The 21,046-nt window shown below is 40.7% G+C and overlaps 1 long non-coding RNA gene across 1 annotated transcript in view; it reads left to right on the forward strand.

Moving 5' to 3' along the window:
* Positions 1–21,046, forward strand: part of LOC106029187 (uncharacterized) — a 28,759-nt gene that overhangs the window by 1,819 nt on the left and 5,894 nt on the right. Inside the window, exons 2-5 of the long non-coding RNA XR_001202855.2 lie at positions 9,305–9,395; positions 12,360–12,429; positions 15,216–15,369; positions 15,843–16,069. This is a non-coding gene — a long non-coding RNA (uncharacterized LOC106029187). The remainder of the gene's footprint in view (positions 1–9,304; positions 9,396–12,359; positions 12,430–15,215; positions 15,370–15,842; positions 16,070–21,046) is intronic.

Raw genomic sequence — 21,046 nt, forward strand, 5'->3', positions numbered from 1 at the left:
CAGTTTGAAAAATGACATTACCAGGCAGCACTGGCTTCAATTACATGAACTTCCCTCCATCCGCACTCAATTCTTTAGCACTTTACCTCATGTGTAGTGTGAAAACTGAGAGTATCTTTGCAAAAAGGAAAATTCCCACTGAGTAGCAAAGGGCGTACCCAGGACCTACAGCATCTGGGGGCTCCTGTTGCTAACAAGCCTGACAGTCACCGCTGTCCTGCAGAGCTCTTCAGTGTGACATTTTACCTGGCATGATCACAATGTGGGTTTTAGCATTTCCAAAAGCCAAAACCACCTCTATGATTCCCCTGTGTTCACAAAACCCTGCTTACCTTTCTCTGGTGGTCTTAGCTTTTCTTGACATGCCTGTCATTAATAGTTGTTGGTTCATTGAGGTGTCATTTGAACATCAAAAAACAACAAAGCTGCTCACTGAGAAGTTTCTGCTTTTGCTTGCTTTGCATGTATCTTTTCGTTATATTGTTTTCAACATTAGAAATATAAGCCAGGCATGGTGGTGCATGCCTGTAATCCCAGCATGCAGGACGCTGAGGCAGGAGGATCACCATGAATTCAAGGCCAGCCTGCGCTACATAGTGAGACTCTGTCTCAAAAAAATAAAAAAAACACACACACACACACACACTAGAAATATAATACCTGTTTATTGAAGAAAAATTAGGAAACACAAATTTACAAAGAAAAAAAGGGAAAAAATACCTTGTGATCTCACAATCCAGACAGAGCCACTGTGAACATTTGGGTTATGTCCTTGTGTTTTTGTTTGGTTTTTAACAAAAGAAGGGGATAGGAGAAATTGTCAGAGGACATGTGGCGTTTTCCTCAAAGAATTTTCAAAATGCTACTTTAAGAAAGCCTTTTGATTTCTTGGCAAATAGGCCTTGATAATTTTCAGTGATACACAGGGCTTTTGGCAATCTCATGAGCAATGCTGTATTTTTCTCTGTGCTGATGAAGGGTATATCTATGAGAGATTCTGTGTGCATGTGTGTGTTTGTGTGTGTGTGCTTGCGCACGTATGTAAATGGACTGTCTGTGGCTCCTGAAAAAGGATTTCTGTTGCTGGATTTGCTGACTCACTGCCAAACTCTGCTGTGCAGGCGAGGAGCAGATTCTGAGTTATTCAAGCCAAACATTTGGCCCTCTTGGTTTATTGGCTACTGTGACAGACTTCTCCTCACACCTCACCTCCTCGTTGGCGCGTGGACATATCAAGCATTTTGTTCATTTTGCTTCCTGGTCTCCTCCTATTTCTTTCAATTACTCTTTAACATTTTACAAATTTGTACCAGTACCACCCCAACCCCCTACTCAGGACGTTAGAAATAGCCAGACGCTTCCTTCCTGAGGGGGTCACGAATTCACCGTCTCCTTGTAAAGTCTTGATCATGCCTGTGTGCGCCTGCTGGGCTCCCAAGCTTTAGCGAGGAGTCCTCTGGGAGGAGCCACACTCACCCTCATTTGTTCCAAGGCACTCAGAATAGCCCTGCTGTGTTCCTGTTCTGCACCCAAGGTACTGTTATAGGCAGCTGAGTTAGATAGAAATATTATAGACAGTCTTACAGGGCTGGGCCCTCGAAGGAGCCAGTGCAGAAGATCAGATACCTTGCAACTGTCGGGGAGACAGACACCTCTGCTGTGGGCCAGACCTCAAGACAAAAGATAAATCAAATGTACCCACATACTTTCTTAGGATAAGGATCAGGAATTGATTTTCGGTATAGGTGTCTATCACCTTGATAGACCATGGAAGCCAGGAGTCACCATTTCAACTCCTTACAGGAAGAGTCACTGTTCTTTAAGCATGTCCCTTACCATGTGACTTGCTTCTCCATCTGTCCCCGATTTAATCAGTTTTACCTGAGCAGTTAATCTTATTGGTTGGCCCTAGTCCTATCCCACATCATGCCCACTTTGTGAGTTCCCGTGTTTGTCCACCTTAGACCTGCCTCTCTTTGTGGCTTTACTCTACAAAAGTCCTTAGAAAAGACAGAGTCTCTGGCAACCCACTTGGGACCCCTTCTGTCTCTCTCTCTCAGATAGACGCTTTCTTTCTGCTTTTAACTTCTGTCGTTCCTAAAATTCATTCTTTGATTTTAGAGAACACAAACTCTGGCTGACATCTAGCAGGTTGGCATTTCTTTCCCCTGTATCAGTAGGACTGTTTCTCACAACCTGGGGGCCACTCCCATGGGACGATGCGGGAGGAAAGCTGCGCTACTGGGTGGAGAACTCACCATCCTCGCATTGGGGGTGACCAGTAAGGCTGTGGCTGAGAAGATGCACCCCAGGGTAAGCGTTTGGCCCTTGTTGGCAAAAATAAGGTATAGGAAAAGATGCTGCAGCCTGGCCAAAAAGATCAGAAAGGAGGAAGGAGACTGGGTGGGCAGGGGCTTTATATGAACAACTTGTTTTCCAGCTCCCTGGGGCTGTCTCCCTTCTGTGTTTGGTTTTTACGGTCTGCTGTTTGAAAAGTTAGGAAAGGATCCTGAGTCTACAAGAAAACAATGGCAGTTGTTCTGAGTTCCTCTCACTGTGATGAGAACTGATCACATAGTCACTCATTTAACCCTTCTAAGGAGCCCACGGGCAGGACACTGACTCCTGGTTCACAGATGTGAAACAGCAGATTTTATGTCACCTATGACACGTCCCACCCTTCTAATATCTTCCTAATAATAGGCCTAAGACTGAACTCACACAAAGGGTCTTTGGAGACCACACTCAGACAAGTCACCTTGCCACTCTGGGCTCCAGTTTCATCATTTAGTCTAAACAGTCTATTAATTTTATGCAACTTCCTGCCTGCTCCTACCATTCTTGAGTATATCTGGAAAGATTGTAAGTTGGTTCAAAGGAAATCCGCACTAGATTTACATTCTTGTGATCTCAATTTTACTTTCTCTGTAGGAGAGAGTTGCAGGGACCAGCCAGGTGTGGTGGCACACTTGTAAATTTAGCACTTAGGAAGCTGAGGCAAGAGGATTGTCATGAGTTTGAGGCCAGCCTGGGTTACATGGTGAATTCAAGACCAGCCTGAACTACACAGCAAGATCCTGTCTTTAAAAAGAAGAAAGAAAGAAAAGAAAAAAAGCAGCTGTCCTTTTGGACAGCTGATTCCATTGGGCCAGTCCTACTTAGCAATAAAAAAAGATTCATTACAGCCCTCTATGAAAGATTTAAGTAAGACCAATCCAAGGAAATGGACATATTCTTCAGTTAGGAAGTGTGCCATTCCATGTCTTCAAGAAAATTTTCAGTTCACAGAAGAAGGACATGTTTAAAAGGAGAGACAGTGGTTTGGAGGACTAAGCACCAAACTGGCCAAGGAGAATGTATTTTGCCAACAGATTTGCCACTTGCTCCCACAAAGTCAGTAGGCTGTGCATAGAGGGCTCCTGTTACCTTGGTGAGGTGGGTTACTATGGTAAGAAGAATCACCTGCACAGCTCTCTGCAAACATTGACTCTGATGATCTCGTTTGACACTGAGGCCAGCTTTCTTCCCATCTCATCTGTCTGAGGTCTGCAGGACCCTGCAACTCCACCCCACTGCCAGCAGAGCGGTATCTGACTCATCACTGTGGCCCAAGATGATTCCAGCAGTGGGGGAGGTCTGGGTGTGCAGAGGCAGGAAGCCTACCCCTGGGGCTGACCTGAGCAGCACAGGCCTCCCACCTTGGGTACCTGAACTCTCTGTGACTTGGCAACAGTGACAGCAAACACGCAGGAAAGAACAATTGTGAGTCTGGTGCTGATTCACCATCATCAGTTAATGAACCTATGTCGTGAGGAACTGTACAGACCTTTGTAAAACTGGTTCTGTTCTAAACCAGAACTTGGCACCAACTTTCTATTCTTTACCTCTCAGGGCAAAGTTCATCCTTCTCCCTCTTATCCACTGAATTGGTAAATGTTACCAACAGCCCTCTTATAGTTTTCAGAAAAGGATTCCCGTCTAAATGTCCTCCGCCATTCTTCTGACAATGCCTTTGTTTTCTGGCTTTTGCTCTCTTTCACCCACAACTCCCTCTTACCTGTGCTTCTCATCTTTATGAGTACTGGCTCAAGCTGCAACTTGATTAAGTGAGATCATTCATTCCACAATCTTAATTGAATGCCTGTCTTGATCTAGGCAGTGTGCCTAGGAAAAGAGGAAACTTTTGCCTGAATGTTAGAAGTTCTGAACCAGGACAAGGACAGCTTTTAAAAAGCAAATAAAAAGCCTAGCCTGGTAGCACATGCCTGTCATCTTAACACTCGGTAGGCTGAGGCAGGAGGATCCAGAGTTCAAGGCTCGCCTGGGCAACATAGTGAGTTCTAGGTCAGCCTGAACTACTTAGTGAGACCCTGCATCAAAAAAAAAAAAAAAAAAAAAAAAAAAGTCAAATACACATAGCCTTGTTTGGGGATGGAAAATAAATTAGAGGTACAAATTGGGAAAGTGCTAACACTAGGTTTCTGTTTAGTATCAATGACCTTCATTATGATGGTAGTTCTTGGGCTGGGGATTTAGCTCAACGGCATAAGCACCTGCCTTGCAAGCAGGCAGTCGTGAGTTCAAAGCCCAGTACCAATTAAAAAAAAAAAAACTATGCAATGATGGTGATTCCTTTTTTTTTTTAAATTAATCGGTACCAGGGATCAAACTCACGACTGCCTGCTTGCAAGGCAGGCTCTTATGCCGCTGAGCTAAATCCCCAGCCCCCTTGATGGTGATTCTTATTGATTTTGTTCTTTTTGACCTGTAATGTTACATTTTGCGGCATCTCACCTAGTGACTTTCCTTTTAGGATTTAGTAGCTGACACCCACTTGGACAGATAAAGCAAAACAATGATAGCTTGAGAACAAGTCAGTTGGTGCCTGGCTGGATTTGTTTTCCATATCAAGAGCTCTTGCCTGTTTCCAAATGTACTGTGTTGATGAAGATTATTTGGAGATTATCCAGCTCAAACTTCTTAGGAAAAAAAATGTTGTTATAATTCAAATCTTTCAGGCTTTTTTTCAATAATTCACTCATGATTTATATCTGGGAATGTATACAATATCAAATTGTATTTGGGGGAGGGGGAAGTCTGGGCAAGAAAACTAAGCTCTGTGTAAGGATCAGTTGTCAGCGTCTTGCTGACTTCCTAAGCCACTCTAGCTTTTTTCCAGGCAACGGTTGATAGATTTATAGCCTTGTAATTTGGGTACCTATTGCTTAGCTTATAGGTGAGTCAGCCATGAAATACATGCATAGAGACCAAAGGCACTAATTACAAAGGCGGAGTTCAGGTGGGGGCAGGTCCTGTGGAGACCCCTGTTTAACAACAGTGGCAAATCTCAGAAGGATCATTTATCACTCAGTGACATTGAAACTCCAACGGCAAAGCTTTCCTACCTAGCTGTGGAGAGCTGCTCAGCTTAGCTCCTGTCATGCGGTCCCATCCTTCAGCTCCAGCTCTGCATGCGGCCCTGAGTCCTAGAGCAGCGATGGAGGGGCAGTGCTGTGACAGGCGGGACAGGCGGGCAGGGAGCTCCGGAGAGGGACCAGTTCTTTTCATTATTTGAGCTGAGTCATTTGTGGTAACTTGATTTTACTTCAGAGGTAACATAGCTGTCAGAAATTACTTTTTATTAATTTATTTTTAAGACTCTACCCACCCCTGTGATATTTTTGCTCCAGATTACCTGTCCGTCTCTCCAAACTCATTTCAAAAACAATTTCCTCCATGGAAACCGGAGCCTTGTTCTTTCAAGCGTGTATTAGCACATTAAATCCAAACAGAAGGTGTCATATTTGGGAGTGAGTTAAAAGTGAGATATTGTTCTGTATCAAACAAAGATATATTCAATAAAGGTTATTTCATAAGGTTTTTTTTTTGTGAATTGTTAAGTGTGGTTCCATTTAGCATTAATAGGAATGAATTATTATGTTCAAGATAGATACCATATTTCCTTCCTATTGTCCTTAAACAGGAAAAAAAAAAAAAAAAAAAAAAAAACCCCACCAGATAGTGGAGAATTTTCTTAAACAAAGTTATACATTCAAGAGCCAGCTAAACCTGGAAAACTGGTTCTTTCTGCCCTTGAATTTAGATGTAGTGTTTATCTCTTTTGTTAACTGTTCCGAATGGTCCATTTCAGGTATGGAAACCTACTTTTAAGCGATGTTGACAACCAAGAAACTCAAAGCCAGATTAATTACCAAATTACAAGCAGGGAGCCATGGTATTGCAAAGAAGTGCAACACAAAATGATGTTTCCCCCCTTTTTAAGACTCACGCCACGCCTCCTTTTAGAAGCTGAGTGGTTAAATGTATCACAGTGTATGCAGTGGGGAAATTCCCCCTTGGGGGTGGACCTGTTTTGTGAAGCCAGTGTCCTATCTGGTGCAGGGAAGACGAAGCCCCGCAGGGGTGCTGAGCATGGTCTCCCGCGGGTTGTAGTAGCAGTGATTCAGAAGTCCCTGTTTAATGCAGGGCAGATCTAGAAATGTGGCCAACGTCTGATTTCGGGGCTCTTGGCTTGGAAAGACTTGGCTCTATCCAAACCAATCGCCTCACCACATTGTCTCCAAAACGTTTCTTCATTGTGCAAAGATTCCATTCTAGATTCACTGACAGAAATTAAGAAGTCATTTATCCCTCTTTCAAGAAATGGTTGTTGAGTGCATATAAATCCTGAATACTGTGTGAGGTGAGAGAGAAAGAAATAAAATCAATTCCTACTACGGTAGTGTAGGAGGATTTGCTTTGGGTAAATTTATAGGATGTCCTAGAAATTCATGGCAGCTTTTTCTAAGTACATACATACTTACATAATTCGTGAACATGGCTTAAGACACAAACCTTGTCGAAGGCTTATACTGATATCATCACAACTGTGTCCTCCCTACTCATCAGGAGCCTCCACATTTAACCATTTCCACTTTTAGTTCTTTTGGCAGCAACACCTGCATTTCTAAGAAGGTGCTTAGTATGAATTCTAGATTCCGGTACTTTATTCTGTTATGGAAGATGTGAATTTAGCTCATCAATCACCCCCTCTTTCTTTTTCTTTGTATTATAAACATAACACTATTTTCAGTTGTTCTGATGGTTACTTCTGTAACTCCGAATAATACACTTAACCCTCTGTTTTTCAATTGTCTACAGACGTAATCTCTTGGCCATCCACTTAGTGAGATGAGGATATTGATATTCTCCTCCTTCCTGCCACATTTTTATACCAACTTCACCTTGCAGCTTCTCTCAGATGCAATTTTACTTTCACAATGTCAGGGTTGATATTATTTGCACTGGCCTGTAATATAATTATTCTCAAAAGTCATTTAAAATGATCCACTGTAGGATTTTCTGAGGACTTATGTCGAGCTCAGTGAATCATTATTTCTGGAAAGAGCCCCTCTTTGAAAATTGGAGCAGTATTCTGGCCTTTCTCCTGTAGACTGTGTCTCCTTAAAGGTAATTGATGATGGTTCTGAGCTCAAACGGAGAAGTCCTTTTATTACCTTGCATTAGAACGTGTCTGGCTTAGAGATTGGAGTTAGTGTTGATTGATGATCTCTTACTGTCTTTCCAACCAACTACTCTTCTTAACCCTTATTTTCCTTCTGATATTTTTGTCTCCCGTCCACTCTTAAGTCTGTCCTTGATGGAGAAGAATATTGCCACCTTCTTTTACCATATTGTTTATTTATTTAGTAATGTGGGTTGAACCCAGGGCCTCGCCACCAAGGACACTACCCTTGCTGCATCCCAAGCTCTTCCTCCACTCTTATCATCCATAATACTATGTGTGTTCCCAAGGACCACCCTCTCTTTGGTTTCTAAGATGACTATTTTGTCTGAATATGACTTCTTATATTCTTTACCACTGTCCTCAGTTTTTGCCTGTAAGTGAAAGCTCAGATTACTTGTATGTCAATAATAAAAAATTATAATTTAAATTTTTTATCTTGCTGGATTCATGCCTTGAAAATAATAATGCTTTTTAAAAAAATGTGCTTTTTGATGCCCAAAGTATTTTTCTTATATGATCTCACATAAGTGTTCAACACTTGACTCCAGAGAGGTCAAATATCTTGATTCAGGTCGCAGTTACTATGTGATCAAACCAACCCAGCTCTTCAGAATGAGGCCCTCTTCCCTTCCACTCAAGCATGCTGTGGCCTAAGTTCTCATCAGCATTAACTTTATTGTAAGTAATCTAAATCTAAACCACACTTGTGTAATATCGACCTATTTGTTTTGTTCTATCTTCAGCTGAGGTGAAACTCAGTGACCCCCAAATTAAGAGTATATTACAAAACAAGAGGTTGACTTTATATAGAATTTGGAATCATAAGGAATTCAGGAGAAAGCATTGAAATAAACCAATGAACTTCAGAACAGACTTGAATCACGCGATCACACTTCTCATTTGCGAATAAACTGTGTTCCTGTGACTAAGTGACTATGATAGCCTTCATTGTCCCCTCTTCCAATTCCACCCCACACGAGAAATCTCTTCAACCTCAAGTAGAAAACTATAACAAAGAACAATAAAGTGCAAATTGGCTGATCTCGGGTGTCATAAGGTCCAGATGAAACATCAGACACACTTGGTATTTCTGTTCTCAGATCACCCATGTAACACGTGCTTTTGACCTTGTCTTCAATGCTATGCTCTGTTTTGGGCTGAGTTCCAAGAACCAGGTGTGCGAACCCAAGCGTGAACTGGGACTCTCATCTGAGAGAAGAAGTTGTAGGAGTCAAGATCAGTATTGTAGTCAAGACCCAGCTGGGTGTGCTACAAGCAGCTGATATGTTGAAGGAGACAAACACCAACACTGCACCAGCTAGGCTTGGGAAGCAGAGGTCCCTTAACCGGAGGCAGGAGAAAAATCCTGACTGAATTGTTTTAGATCTTGAGGGGCGTATGTGTATTTCCTTTTCATCAGGAGAGAGCCTCAATTTACCCTTGTAATACAAACAATAGCCTAGTTGTTCTAAAGAGCTAGAGTCTTCCTTTGGTTTGATTGGCGATGGAGGAAACTATCGCTTCTGGGTGATGTCCTTAGCACCTTATTTGTGGATAATTCTTCACTTTGCAGGTGGTTTTACATCGCTTTTAGGAGAGCAGGTTTTTATGTTACCTGAATGTGCAATAGATAGATTACCCATGATCCCTGTGCTTGTTCAAAATGTAATTTTTCTCTTTAGAAATTTCACAGTCCCTGGATTCGATTGGATTGGAGGCAGAGAGTCACCCTTTGAAAGTGTGATTAAGTACTGTGCATATTTTGCTTCTTTTTAGCGTTTTGGTGCATCTCCTCAGCTGAAGGTCTCCATATCTAAAGGAATCCTCTAATCAGGTGTATTTTTAAATGACCAGTCAGATCTGCTGGGTAAGTGTGCTTTAGGTTAACCATTTTACAGAGTAGTTATCTTAATCTTCGACAAAACAACCTCTCTGTCCTACATTCCAAAATATACTAAAATTGGATAGCCTACACTTCTCCACATTGGCTTAGAAACATTATAGATACTGTATATTGTTAAGTTTGAAGTGCAAGACTGAAAATTTTCAGCTTACAGTTTGATCAGCAAGTCTTAATTTTTGCTTGAAGAAATATATATATATATATATATATATATTTGGGTATATACTTACTATATATGTATTCTTTTATATATATAAATACACATATATAATTTATCTTTTCTAAAATCAACACCCCTATACTTGATTAATTAGCATGGTGGGGGTTTTTTGGTTTGTTTTGTATAGGGGATCAAACTCATGACCTCATGCTTACCAGGTAGGTGCTTGTGTCGCTGAGTTAAATCCCCAGCATGGTGTTTTTTAAAGGTGACTAGGAAATTGTTTTTTGTTAGTTTCTATTTAATGTAGTTTCTTGAATGAATATTTACTTATTTTGAGATTCAAGATCTGCCCATTTTTTATTGTGAGTCCAAGTGAGAATTCAGTGTTTTGTGTGTGTGTGAGTGTGTGTGTGTGTGTGTGTGTGTGTGTGTGTGTGTGGTCCCCCTTGCTTTCCTGTAGCACCCTTATTCATTATTATTCACTTGGCTCCTCTTACAATATGCAGAGAAAAAAAACATTAATAGATCACTTAAAACATTTTACTAGAAGAAAGAGAACAAATTAGCCCACTTGAATCACTAGCTTTGCAGAACAGAATGAGAAGATATATTTAATCTTTCATCAAAGACTTTATTTGAAATTACTAATATACAGTTCCACTCAGAACAGTGCTAAATGAGTTATTAGAACATTTAAACAAGATCATCATTGTTTTTATTAGCAGCATTATTCCTTCCTTCTTTTGTTAGCAAAAACACCCTGCAGTGCGCGCAGATCTGTTTAATTGCAATGCTTTTACAGTTTCCCTCAAATGTAGTTGACTTATTTTATAAATATTTCAAGTACGTAATTGCTATTTTGCTTTAATGAAAATCACAAAATGTATTTAGATAATCTAAGGGGTTAGAATAAATTTGCTTCTGTGTAGGATTTATAGAAGTAGTAAGTAAGATTTTTTGACTTTTTTGACCAGGGTCCTGGGGGACAGCTTTTCTCCTTTAAGATCTGCACCTCTCAACTTTGCAGTGAAAAGCTGTGCCAGCACCTAGACTTGGGCTTCAAGCCTAGTTCTTTACTTAGTTGGGTGACCTTAGGCTCAGCTGTCTCTGGGTCTGGAATATTTTGTAGAATTTATTATTATACTGACTTTGCCAGGCTGATATGAAAATAAGTAGGTAATATTAAACATATAACTGAATCCCAGGCCAATAGTAAGTACCCAGTAAATGTTAGTTTATTTTTCTTGTTGGCTCCTTTTGATTGATAAGAGAGGTTTGCCAAGGAGATTCTTGAAGTTCTGATCTCTGTTTTTCAGTAGCAATCATCTGCTTTTCTTTATTATTGGGGCTAGGAATCCCCTGATTTAATTTACATCTCTCCTTTCTGTGCAAAACAGTATCAACCACAACCACCCTTTCTTTGTGGTTCAACAGTGGTCACAACAGCAAAAATGAAATTATTGCATTTATCTAGAATTGGGCAAAATAGAATCCAAGGTTTGGCTAATGGTGCTGGAAGTTTGCATGAGGTGGGCTGGCTAGGAAACTAAAAAACTAGGTGTCTAGGCCTAGACGTTATCTGAGGTCAAAGGGGTACGTGGTAGCCCAGGAGACCAGAGGGCACAGTGCTACAGATTAGACCAGGGGGGAGCTAAATGCATCTACAAAGGATCTGTCCCAAAGCCAATGATTGGTACTTATTCCTAGAAAATAACTGGTGCTGGGGATATAGCTCAGCAGTAGAACGCCTGCTTAGCATGTGTGAGACCCTGGGTTTAACCCTCAGCACTATTAAAACCAAACCAAAATAGAACAAAACCAAACTCTAGGAAATTAGCCATGCTTTGATCACTTAACCCTGCAACTCTGCACCCACACAATGCTCACTTACATTTTGAAAAGAAACCAGTTATTTCAGTTAGTGACCATTGGGTAACTTCCTATATAAGCACATCTTTCTTAAGTCTTGGTGCTGGAGAAGATAAGTTGGTACAATCTCATGTGGGTTTTGCAAGATGCCGTCCCCATGGAGGCACAATAGGACTGTGAAGTGACTGGGTGGCCATCGACTTGAGGGATGTACAGTTTCCCTAGAACTGTCACCCAGAGAATTAGCAGAATTTACTCAACTCGGTTGCTATTTGTCCCGTGTTATTTCTCTATGCCAATTTTTAGCTCACTTTGGAGGTCGAATCTTGACTGTCTTTCAGTTATTTCTGAGGCCTGGAGGAACCAAACAATGGCCTGGGAATTTCTACTGATTTACCATGAGCTAGTAAGGTCACTAAGCCTTCCTGGGTACATATAACTTTTCTCATAGCCCAGAGAAGTCTTTCCTCCAAAATAAGTAATCAGTATGGGACAATTTTTTTGACAAGGGAAAATTTCTTTAGGATGGGTTCTTTTTATATCTGTTAGATGACAGATATGTCATCTGTTGATGACAGCTATGCTCCCTAACGTCATCATCATGGTCAGAAATATCCTTGTAATCTTCATTGACAAGAAACATCTTTTAAATTTTATCCAAAGTTTCGTGCAAAGGAAAGGAAAGACATGATCTGAATAGAACTTTTTGAGGGCAGTGATGACGTCTTAGCTGACTTGTTATTCCTAGAGTCTAGCACAGTGCCTGTCATGGAGTAGAAACACACTAACTGTGAAATATTAATTCCTGAAATGTGAGTTTGTATTATAAAGACAGATTGGTGAAAAGGTTGCAGCAGCCTTCTGCATTCCATTGTTTTCCTTTCTTTTTCTTGTAGGTCAAATTACCTTCCCTGCACTGTCATCCCACACCTAAAAAAAGAACGCTATGTTTCCTCAGCTTGAGAAGTAAGTGTTAGTGTCTCAGGGCTGTTACTTGGATTTGGGAAGGCGAGCTCAGGATGGAATGGTGTTGCATTGTTGGGATTTGCTTGTCTTGGAATTCCTCTTTCTGATACTAGAAATAGATCAGGATCCAGCACTTGTTCTTTTCTTTGCCTGGAACACCCACTGAAGCCAGGGGGAGCTGGGGTTGGAGTGTGGGAACAGTTGAATGAAGGCCTTTGTCTGCTAATTTGAGTTTCATTCTGTCATTTCACTCCAAAGGTGATTCAGAAAAATGAGTTCGTTTATAAATGTATTAATAGCGTATTTCTCTTCTAATCATAATGATTAAGCTGTCGGTACTGCCAGATGCCTGCAGCTTCCATGACAAAGCCCTAAACAGTTTTGCTTTACCATTTGACTACACTGAGATGGTCTGATTGACTATGCCAGAGGAGCTGCTGCTATTTCCTTCTTCTCCCAGTTGATTTAAATTTAAACTGAAAGCAGAGAGTAAAAAATATTCTAAGCTATAAAGTCACTCTTCAGTTAAGGAACAATAACTCAGCTTTACTTTCATTAGAAGATTCCCAAAGACAGAGTTTATGGTCAAAATGTCACAGTTGCTTCTTTCCACATTTTGTTTTTTTCCATCCAGAGTGTCTCGTGATCCAGTCATTCATCGCTGCCTGGAGTTCTCGAGTACTTTCATACTCTCTACTGTATTTCCTGCAAAATTGTCCTGAATCTCTGCAGATGAGATCCACTTCATTCCCAGTATTCCAGTTCACTCCTGGCCTCGTCACAGGGCAGAGAGGAGAGGAGACCCAGAGAAAGACTGCCCAGATTTGAGTCATAGTGCTATCATTTACTAGCTACAGGACCTTGGGCAAGTAGCCAACCTCACAAAGCCTTTGTTTCTTCATATGAGAATTAAAATCACAGTAGCATCTATCTCCTAGGTTGGTGATGAAAACTGAAATAATCCTGAGACACTAAAAGTCCCCAGTCAATGGTAGTTTTATTGTAAGAAAGAGAAAAGCAATCTCCCAACATCTAGAACTGGGCTGACCCAGCATAGTCTTGATGCTCTCCTGTTGAAGCAAACATTTTCATGAAACATTGCCATTAACAAGGCCACTCTGTGGTAATAAAGATTAAGAAAGACACAAGACCACTGAAAATCATGTTTGAACCAACATAAAATAGGGACATTGTCCATTTCAAAAAATGACCAGGCTTCCCTTTATTTTGGTTAGTAAAAGTAACTCCTGATTTTTTTTTTTGTGATACTAATCTCTCAGCATAACTCCTGATTCTTTACCAACTACATTTTCCCTCTTTCTAGATAAGAGTTATTAAGTCATAGAAATAATCCCATTTCCTGATAGCCTCCAATCCAGACCAAACCCATGTCCCTAAATCTGCTCCCAAGTCATCTTCCAGAGCTCACGTTGCATAAGAAGTCCTTTCAAACACTTTCTCATTGACACAGCCCATGGTTCCTCTCTGTAACACATAATAAACCCAACTGTTCAATTACAGGTCTATTTCTGATTGTCCCTAGACGGAGAACATTGACAATTATTCCTTTCCATAACCAAGAATCACAGGATTTAGTCATATAACATAAAGCAATACAAAGGATGCTTTGTGACTTTGGATATGTTACTTGATATCTCTGTTGATTTTCCCATTTATTAAAATTAGGAAATTTGGCTCATGAATTCCATAGTTCTTTTCCGCTTCCCCATGCTGTGAGTCACTGTTGCAGACACTTAGCAACTTGACGAGTGCCATGGAACAGGACTAATGAACACATGCATGTTCTCAGATTCTCATTTCCTAACCCACCAAAAAGAAGCCTGTAATGACCAACTTAATTTTTCCTCTTCTTTTACCTCTTGATGAGGAGGAGCTTGGTCTTCATGGGACACAGGGTGTATGTGAGAGTGGAGAAGGGGGAGGAAGAAAGAAGACCACACAGCCTGGGGGTGGCAAGGAGATTTTCTGGGGAAGTATAGCAGATAGAGAAGGACATTAAGACAGAGGGAAGCAGATGAGAGAAAAGAAGAAAGTATTATGTAGATCACGGGTTTGCATTCCTTTGTTGCTTTGGGAAAGGACAAGGAAGTAACAGGATGATTGTTGAGCAACTTGAATCGTTGAACTGTACTTCCTGAAAGGAGCACTAAGGCAAAATTGCCACACGTGGGCCTCCGAGTTGATCAGGATTTGGGTAATGTGTTTCCTTTTTTTCGTTTTTCTTTTCTGAGTCAAGGTCTCTATATAGCCAAGCTGACCTTGAACTCATAGTGATACTCCTGGTGTTTCTTACGCAGTCCAAAAATCCACAGAAGAAAGGGGATTCTTTATCTTGGAAGGCTGTCTTTTTAGAGTTAATACTGAGAATAAGCAGCTTTTTCTTAAACATTTCCATCAGGATTTAGCCGTACACAGCTGCTCCTGATGTCCAATATAAGGACTCACAGGGTTGAGCCTCTGTGTGTGGGAATGAGAATATGCTTAAGTGGGGCTGGGAGAAGGGACGGAAATGAGTGTCATTAGTTCAAAGGTTCTGGAGGCTTAGTTAATTAATTTGCATAGACACCCAATCTACGCAAATTGTTAGAAACCAATCTTTGCCAGATGCCAAAAGGAGGGACACCAAGCACTGTGGCACATCTGTGACTGTGGAGCTACCCTGAATGTCAGCTTTCCAGGGCCATAACAAGGCCATTCCTTGGGAACTGGGATTACGTAGTATTCCTCTTCCTTCATAGCTTCAATCTTTTTGCATTCTGTTACAGATCAAGGACTTCTTCCTGCCACGATCTTTGTACACTAGATGGCTGCTGAATAATGGGGTCCTAGACCTGGAGGGGATCTTTAGGTACCATCAAGTAGTCCACTGCTGCCTAGCAAGTCTCATTCAGATGGTCTGTCCAGATCATCCCCAGACAGGTAATCTTTACTGTGTGTTATTTGAATTTCTTTCCTCTTACACAGTTTCTTTTTATATTCTTACATACTATTATGCAATTAAAAGAGAGGTTCAGCTGCCCCAGTTTTGCAGGGCAATTATGAGTGTATCATAGAATGTAAAATTGCAGAGCTCCTGATATCAACAGAAACCACAGTCTGGGGTGGGGGTAGATTACTGCTTTGTGTTGGAAAATTCAAATAAAAAAATTTCCAGCAAACATGGGCATAAAGTGAGAGTTCAGTGTTTAGAGGAGTCCCTCAAACTGCTCTTAGGGATATAAGAAAATTGGCTTATCTCAGGCTTAGAGAAAAAGTTGCCATTTTTTAAAAATATCCCGTTGGGTATTCATAGATGTAGTGTAATTCTGATCTTTGGAGGGGTTACTTATATTTATTTTTCTCTTATATATTTTCTCTTATTTTTCTCATTTATTTTCTCTTATTCTATTCAGATATGTGTACAGGTCTTGATCGAACTAAAGATTTAGGAAATGGAATTCATTTTCTCATGTACATATATTGCCCTTTGCTGCTATATCTGGCTTAGAGGATGTAACCTGGATGCTACTGGATCCTAAGCTCCTGAGCTAGGGTGAACTGTAGATGACTGGTTCAGATTCTCCACTCACATTCTGGATCCTGACCCTTGGCTCTGTACTGCAAGACCCATACACATATGGTAAGTATATTTGTTGTCATTAAATCTTTTTGTTTCAAAGTACTAGCCAGTACATGGTCACTATAGTACATTTATAAAACATAGAAATACAACAGAAGAGGAAAAATTAATTCCACCTAAGGACAAAACCCATTTGAGGAGTATTTCCTCCTGCTCTGTATTTCCATGTAACATCGCTTATTTCACAGAGTATAATCTTGCATCCTACTTTCTTTTACTTACGATTATGACAAGCATTTTTCCAATTTATAATGAACTTTTTTTGTTAAAATCACCTGTCTGATGGTTGTGTAACAGTCCATGGGGCAGGCCTCCATGAGTGGAGGAGACAACATAGTACAAAGTTTATATTATGTTCCCAAATTAGTTAGGCAAGATCATAAAATTTTATGGACAGCAAGGTGTCCTGAGAGAGTGGCAGCAGGTGCAGGGCATCTCAGCCTGCTTCTCCGGTTCTGTGCCCATCCGATGGGTCACATGCTGTGAGCTGTGCTCTTCACAGTAGGTCTGTGGATCTGGAAAGGTCCTTTTGCCACTCCACACATTGTTCTCAGAAGAATTTACAACTACAAACTGTGCACTTTTGTTGAAGATATTTATTACAATATTGAACTTTCCTGGAGCCAAATGCAGCAAGGAATAATATTCTTGTCTTGGAGGATATGGCAGGTATCAATTTTTTGCCTTGAAGCTACAAATTTATTCTGCATTGCTTGCTCCTAGAAAATGGATATGGGCCTTTTAAGTAGTTTTTCTTTGTCAGATGGCATCATGGAAAGCTTTTTCGGTGAAGGGCACTTGAGAGACACTGCAAAAGCGTTTTGCTTCCTAATCTAGCTTGCTTCCTAGGCAGGTTCTTTAGTGTATTGGCTTCTCTAGCACCTGGCACCCACCCTGCATGGCAGTTAGAGGCACTCAGTCATCAGCAGAGTAGTCTTTTTCTTTTTTTTTTTGGTATTTTGTATTTTTACCGGTACCAGGGATCAAACTCATGACAACACGCTTGCAAGGCAGGTGCTTATGCCACTGAGCTAAATCCCCAGCCCCAAGCAGAGTAGTCTTTCACCTTTTCTTGGGCAAATATTCTGGAACAACCTGGTCCCAGGGTATAGGACTCCAGTCTCAAGGTACCATGAGTTTGAAGAGAGAGACAGATCCAAAGTTGCACAGAGTATAATTTATTGGGAATGTGCTGACGGAAATGTGGTCCAGCAAGACTAGTGGATCCCCACAGTTGATGTCAGAAGGAGTGGACTTATGTAGTGGTTAGGACAAAGTGGTTTCATCTAAGCTGGAATGTACCTCACTTATCTCAAGCTAATATCAAGGATGTCAGGCAAATTTCCTGCATTGATGGTACCAGCGTCTGGGTCATAAAACTCCACATTCTACTCTCCTGGTTTTGTTAATTTGTAATAGGCTGGGAAACTAACCAGGAAAGGTTACTCAGGGGAAACAGGCCAGGGAGGGCTATTTGGGGAGTTACTTGGAGTGATTATGATTGGGCAAGGTGGACTCCTACAGTGATTTTATATCTGCAGGGAGACATTTCTCTGTGCACAGCTTTCCAGACACCTTAAAGCATGAATTTCCATCAAGTTTCCTACAAGTTTGCTTAGCGCAATGTGGATTGATAACTAGTGGTCAACCTGTAACACCCAGCTAAACTGAATAAGCGTGGTGCTAGGTGTGAAGGGCCCACCTGAGGATTGCTGCCAACAACATAGAAAGGAGAACTAGAGGGGAAGATGGTGTGCTGTTCAGTTTCCTGGAAGAGCTTGTTATTCTGGCTTTCCTGATATAGACTAGGCTGTTTCCATTGTTGGAGGAGCTCAGGACCTCACTGTTGCTGAGGATGGCTGTCACATTTTTTGGGGGAGCTCTGGTCCTTACTTTGAGTGTCACTTCCTGGTTCTAGTGCAAATCCTTCAGCCTGATGGCACAGATCTGACATCCCACTGGTGCAGAATTTCTAGCTTCTGCCATGGTCCTTTGAGTCTTCCTAGTGCAGATACTGGGTACAAACTTGCATGAGACATTGTCCTGACCTCTAGGCCTCCAGCTGGACTCATGGAGGACATTGTTATGGATTACAGGTATTTAACTGGACTCATGCAGGACATTGCCCTGGGTGGGATCCAGGCCCTAGGAGCTGAGATTCTTTGGGTCTTTAGTGTGTGGACAGTTTTCCTGTACTCTTTGGGTGACTATTATAAAATCCTATGTGTTATGTGTCCTGTATTAAATTGTTTCCCTTGTAGGCCCTGACTACAATACATAATACTATGGGGATTTCTCTGTCACTTACTAGGCCATGCCTGTGACCTGCCCAGAAAGGTCTGGATTCCAGCCCTGGACTTGGGAGAGGCACAGTGTCCTTGTTTGGGGATTGTCAGAGCCCAGGGTAGGGTGTGGTGGTTGGGTGATGAATAACTTTCCTTTTCCCTGGGTCTGTTAGAGTTTTCTTTTTTCTTTTTTGTCACTGATGTCTTGTTACTCCAGTCTCCAGTTATAGTTAATGGTTCTTTATGTTAAACATTCCTGCTCAAATCATCATGTGTCTTCTTTCTCCTGACTTGACCCAGACTGATAAAGAGAAGGAAAGTAGAGTGAAATCCCACATATGTCAGGCTGAAGCTTTCTGGCACGAAGGGAAAGTCATTTTACTCTGAAGCTTATGTCTTGAGCCCCAGGTTTTCACATCTGCAAAACAGTGTTAATAATGGTACATGGCTCATAAGGTTTTTGTGAGGCTAAAAGAATGCTTATAAATTATTTGAGATAGTGCTTGACACACACTAAATATGCAGTAAGTATTATCTGTCATTGTAATTTAATCTGGGTGGCTCTAACAATGAGTTTGGTTGCATGATCCCAAATGCAAATCCAGGGACAAGAGCATGCACTGTTTTTTTACTTAGTTATTTTGTTTATTTATTTTTTGAGGAAAAAACATGTATTTAGCTCATAGTTTACAGAGGTTTCAGTCTGTAATTTGTTTGCTACAATGCAGGATGACATGGCCAAGGAGCAACAGTTGATGATAGTGGAAAACAGCAATATTTTACTATATTCCTTCTTTTGTGTGTGTGTGTGTGTGTGTGTGTGTGTGTGTGTGTGTGTGTACGTGAGTGTGTTGCTGAGGAGCAAACTCAGAGCCTTGTGCATCCTGGGCAAGTGCTCTAACACTGAGCTAAACCCCAACATAATAGAGAACGGCAAAATGATGTAAATAAAACCCATTTATTTACTCTGGAATTTTACTTATGGGGGACTTTGGAAATTCATTTATCCTTAATGAAGTTCCCCAATTAACAGGAATAGGTTCTAGATCCAATCTGATAAGGAAAATAGAATTAAAAGGTATAGAATAAATCATGTTGGGAATCTCAGGGACTCTGATTTTGCCAAATTCCCAATGACATCTTTCTAACTACTCCTTAACATGTGATGAAACAAACATTTAATTTTGAGGAAATATTAAATCATCTTATTATAGTTATTAAAATATTCCTTGATTCTTAGTTTGTCTCCATCTTGGAGGTTCTCATTCTAAACTTCATTGACTAAATCAAGTTAATTAATATTTATTAAAATGTCAGATCACTTAGAAATTAAATAATTTTGAGACAGAATTTCAGAAAGCTCTCTTATAAGTGCTTGAGGTGCATCAGTGAAAAATATTCTCTGCTCTAAATTACCTTATATCTTACAGGTTTTGGTAGTGAGGAGAGGAGACAGATAAACAATGAGCATAATGCTTAAATAAATTGTATAGCATGTTGGAAAATGGGAATGTGATGGAAAACATAGATGTAGATAGTGAGGACCAGGTGTGCATAGAAGGACTGCATTTTTAAAGAAAGTAGTTACAACAGGGTTCATTGGAGTGACATATTAGCAAAGACTTGAAGGAGAAAAGGCAATTAGTCTGCACCTACATGGGGAGAACTATTCCAGGTATGTAAGGATACAGGTCCCTAAGTTGGGAACATGGTAGGTGTGTTTAAAGGACAGCTAGGACAGTGTAACTGAACAAAATAAGTGAAAGAGGAAAATGGTAGGAGATGAAGACAATGAAATGATACAACCTAGATCGTATTGGACATTTTCAGCCCTTTTCAGGGTGTTGATTTTTACCCTGAATAAAATGAGTAATCACGGATGTTTTTGAGCATTTTACGTTTTGTCAGGATCCTTCTGGCTCTTAAGTGAGGCCGAACTCTGGGGACAGAAGGTAATCTTTGCTACCCCCTTTTTTTTTGTTCCCTTGCCCATAGAAGAGGTAACATGGCAGCTAAAAATGTGGAGGGAATTTTGCAGAACCATGCAGAGGTATGAGCTGGACTGGGGAGGTGCAGGCTGAGGATACTTCAGAAGTGAGTGGTGTTGGTATGATGTGTTAGATGGGAGATACAGCCAGCATGAAGGGGAGTTGATTATATTGAACAAATTAGCAAATTGATTGCACAGACAAGTAAGTAATGAGGATAACAGCAGCTGAGTTTCTAATTTCTGAAAAGAGAATTTACAAACGGAAAGGGGAAAGGCTAGAAAGAACTCTTAAGTGATCTTGGAATTGGAAGCATCAGCATAAAATCTCTCTCTCCCCTCTCTAATTATAGATATATAATTGTGTATGCTTTCATGTACTGTATACATGTACATATCTCATAGTCCTGTCCACAGAGAAGGATAGGAAAATAACACCTGAGTAATAATGAATACAACATTGGTCTCTAAATATCATCTTTAAAAAAAGAAACCAGGGATCCCTGGAGAAATAACTATTGGTTAATTCCAGCATGAGGGCTTGGAAAGTATAAGGTAAACCTGGAACATTTGTGCTGGAAAATAAGAAAATACCCAGTGAATGTCAGAAACATTTCAGAAAGATACAGGATCTTTAGCTGGTTAATCAGGCACAATTTAAGCATAAAAAATGATAACAATGTATTACTTCCCAGTGAGTAAAAC

Source organism: Cavia porcellus, unplaced genomic scaffold (assembly GCF_034190915.1).
Source record: "Cavia porcellus strain 051 isolate PalLab524CR breed Dunkin Hartley unplaced genomic scaffold, mCavPor4.1 scaffold_14, whole genome shotgun sequence".
Classification (NCBI taxonomy): Eukaryota; Metazoa; Chordata; class Mammalia; order Rodentia; family Caviidae; genus Cavia; species Cavia porcellus.